At 37.3% G+C, this 4,375-nt stretch overlaps 1 pseudogene; it reads right to left on the reverse strand.

Annotated features, from left to right (window-relative positions):
• Window positions 1–2,351: 2,351 nt before the first annotated feature.
• LOC101346302 (U6 snRNA-associated Sm-like protein LSm5 pseudogene) lies at window positions 2,352–3,006 on the reverse strand (annotated as a pseudogene).
• Window positions 3,007–4,375: the final 1,369 nt, after the last annotated feature.

Here is a 4,375-nt window from a genome sequence, read left to right on the forward strand (position 1 = left end):
TTTGCTCAGCATATGGATTGAATACGTACGGTGAAAGGATACAACTCTGAAGCACACCTTTCCTGATGTTAAACCACACAGTATCCCCTTGTTCTTTTCAAATGACTGCCTCTTGGTCTATGTACAAATTCCTCATGAGCACATTTAAGTTTCTGGAATTCCCATTCTTTGCAATGTTATCCATACTTTGTTATGATCCACACAGTTGAATGCCTTTGCATAGTCAATAAAACACAGGTAAACATTTTTCTGGTATTCTCTGCTTTCAGCCATGATCCATCTGACATCAGCAGTGATATCCCTTGTTCCACGTCCTCTTCTGAATCTGGCTTGAACTTCTGGCAGTTCCCTGTAGGCGTACTGCTGCAACCATTTTTGAATTATTTTCAGCGAAATTTTAATTGCATATGAAATTAATAATATTGTTCGATAATTTCTGCATTCTGTTGGATCACCTTTTTGGAATGGGGACAAACATAGATCTCTTCCAGTCGGTTGGCCAGGTAGCGGTCTTCCAAATTTCTTGGCATAGGCAAGTGAGCGCTTCCAGCATTTCAACTGTTTGTTGAAATATCTCAGTTGGTATTCCGTCAATTCCTGGATCCTAGTTTTTCACCAATGCCTTCAGTGCAGCTTGGACTTCTTTCTGCAATACCATCAGTTCTTGATCATATGCTACCTCCTGAAATGGTTGGAAGTCGACCAATTCTTTTTGGTACGGTGACTCTGTGTATTCCTTCCATCTTCTGATGCTTCCTGTGTCGTTTAATATTTTCTCCATAGAATCCTTTAACATTGCAACTCGAGGCTTGAATTTTTTCTTCAGTTCTTTCAGCTTGAGAAATGCCAAGCATGTTCTTCCCTTTTGGTTTTTAACTCCAGGTCTTTGCACATTTCATTATAATACTTTACATTGTCTTTCAAGCCACCCTTTGAAATCTTCTGTTCAACTCTTTCACTTCATTATTTCTTCAGATTGCTTTAGCTATTCTACATTCAAGAGCAAGTTTCAGCATCTCTTCTGACATCCATTTTGATCTTTTCTTTCTTTCCTGTGTTGTTAATGATGTTGTTTGTGTTGGGCAAATCTGTTGCAGAAGACCTCTTTAAAGTGTTCAAAAGCAAAGATATTAATTTGAGGACTAAGGTGTGCCTGATCCAAGTCATAGTATCTTCAGTCACCTCATATGCAAGTGAAAGCTGGACAATAAATAAGGAAGACCAAGGAAGAATTGATGCCTTTGAATTGTGATGTTGGCGAAGAATATTGAATATACCACGGACTGTCTTGGAAGGGGCCCCTGGTGGCGCAATGGTTAAGAGCTACAACTGCTAACCAAAAGGTCAGCCGTTTGAATCCACTTTTGCTCTCTTCATGTAGGATTCTCTTGATGTCATCCCACAACTCGTCTGGTCCTCGGTCATTAGTGTTCAATGTGTCAAATCTGTTATTGAGATGGTCTCTATAGGTGGAATGTACTTAAGGTTCTACTTTGGCTCTTGTGGACTTGTTCTAATTTTCTTCAGCTTCAACTTGAACTTGCATATAAGCAATTGATGATCTGTTCCGCAGTCGGCCCCTGGCCTTGTTCTGACTGATGATATTGAGCTTCTCCATCGTCTCTTTCCACAGACGTAGTCGATTTGATTCCTGTGTATTCCATCCAGCGAAGTCCACGTGTATAGTCACCATTTATGTTGTTGTAAAAACGTATTTGTAATGAATAAGTCTTTGGTCTCACAAAATTTTATCATTTGACCTCCAGCATCGTTTCTATCACCAAGGCCATATTTTCAAAAACCGATTCTTCTTTGTTTCCAACTTCTGCATTCCAACCACCAATAATTTACCAATGCATCTTGATTGCATGTTTGTTCAACTTTAGACTGCAGAAGTTGGTGAAAATCTTCAATTTCCTCATCTTTGGCCTTACTGGTTGGTGCATAAATTTGAAAAATAGTTGTGTTAACTGGTCTTCCTTGTAGGTGTATGGATATTATTCTATCACGGACAGCGGCGGCAGGGTTACTATAAGGATGCACTCCAAAAAGTTAACTCAAGGTTAAACCGAACTCACTATTAATTTGGGGGGGAGGGTGCATCCTCCCAGTAACTTTTTTAAAAATCAAAACGTCTTTATTTTAGTCTTTAAACAGAAAATTGTTTACTTTTTTCCCAAGACAATCATGATTAACTTACAAAATTTGGCATTTACAATGCATCTTCAAAGCATTTCCTTTTAACTGGAAACTTAGCTTTACAGAATCTCAAGATTAAAAAGTTAAAAATAATCCACTTTTTTTGCCATTATAAAACAAAACAGAAGCTAGCATAAGTCAAGAAACTCCACTCACACTTCAGGTCCTTCTCCTCCAGAAACCAGCATTGTTACATTATTTCCATTTAGCAAAATCTGATCTAATTTAGTAATCTTTCTTCCTTCTGGTGTGATTTCAAAAGTCATCAAAACCTAGAAGTGTGCCAACAATTTCTTATTACTCTTCATCACAATTTGAATTCTTGATCTTATACACTTGTCTACAAATTCTAGTGGCAGTCGCTTCGAGGGGTTGGTGGTAGTGCTAGCCGCCATGGCTACGCTGAAAGCGGCCCCTCCCAGTAATTTTTAATGCATACTTACAAACAAATCAGAATCATATCTATTTTTTCACTTAGTATAACATGAAAAATTTGCCATCTTTTTCAGTATTCTTTGAAGACATTATTTTAAAAGATGGCATGACATTCCATTTTCAGACTAAACCATGGTAATTAGCTCCCTATTGCTGCAGTGGCTTCTTTGTAAGTAGGTGCTATCTTAATGGCCTACGGAAGGCAGAAATTGATCATTTAATTGTTCTTCCTAGCCAGCACTCACAAAAATATATCCAAAGTAATTTGATGATGTATATGTGTGATCCTCCATTTATAACAGAAGGAGCCAGTCAGCATAAATGTAACATGGGTAAGGGTTAGTATAAACGTAACCCTAAGCTGCGGAGAGGGGTGGGAGAAAGCTACCCTGCCATCAGATCTCTTTGGTTGTGCTGCATATACTGTTGAGATGAGTTGAGCTCTGTATAGAGTCTTGGAATTGGTAGGAACTTTAGAGATCATCCAGTGACTCTAGCCACTTTTTCATAGATGAGGTCATTGAATTAAGGATTGTGACTGGTCTCTTAACTTCCATCCTGTCCTATGCTCTTTTCACCACAATCTGCTAAGCTTATTCCTTTAAAAATACAGAAAGAGCATATATTTACCTACATGTTGTTATACAAAAACAAAAAACAACAAAAAACCAAACCTGTTGCCATTGAGTCGATTCTGACTCATAGCAACGCTACAGGACAGAACAGAACTGCCCATAGGGTTTCCAAGGAGCAACTGGTAGATTCAAACTGCCAGCCTTTTGGTTAGCAGCCATAGCTCTTAACCATTATGCCACCAGGGTTTCCACACGTTGTTATGGAAACTTTATTTCCCCTTATAGTGACAGTGCATATACTATGATATAAAAATCTGATAGTAAACTTCTATGTATGTATTCAAGAGAAAGGAAGGCATATGTGCACACAAAGACTTGTACATGAATGTTAATAGCAGCATTATTTGTAATAGTGAAAAAATGGCAGTAACACAAATGTCCATCAACAGGTGATTGGATAAACAAAGTGTGGTACAGTCATACAATGGAATACTACTCAGCAATAAAAAGGAACGAAGTATTGATAAATGCAACAATGTCGATGAATCTCAAAATAATTATGCTGAGTGAAAGAAGCTAGATAAAACAGTACATACACTATGGTTCCATTTATCTAAAATTTTAGAAAATGCAAACTAACCTATAGTGACAGTGGTTGCCTGGGTATGGGGGTGGAGTGAAGGAGGAACCTCAAAGGGGTAGAGGAAACTTTGGGGGTGACGGATATACTGATTATCTTGATTGCAGAAATGGTTTCAGTGGTATATACATGTCAAAATTGATCAAATTGTACACCTTAAATACGTGTAGTTTATTGTATGTCAATTATACTTCAATGAAGTTTTTTAACTTGTGAGATCTACCTCTTAAATTTGAAAAGCAGAACATGATTAAAAACTCACTGAAGTATCTGAAGCATAAAACTAAAATTACTTCTGAAGATAACTGACAACCAAGGTTCTATTCTAGTATGACGGTTTATCTGAACAAAACATTACTATGAGAAATGCAAAGTCATAAAAATAAAAAATAGAAATGACATTTTTGTCCCCTGGTAATCATGCTATTTCCTCTTGCCTGTACAATTGCTCTATATCATCTTTTTAGTGTTCTATTCAATTTGGTTTTTTAAAAAGAGCAATAACCTTGTTGTACTTTTCCTCAAC

This window comes from Trichechus manatus, unplaced genomic scaffold (assembly GCF_000243295.1).
Source record: "Trichechus manatus latirostris isolate Lorelei unplaced genomic scaffold, TriManLat1.0 scaffold00037, whole genome shotgun sequence".
Taxonomy (NCBI): Eukaryota; Metazoa; Chordata; class Mammalia; order Sirenia; family Trichechidae; genus Trichechus; species Trichechus manatus.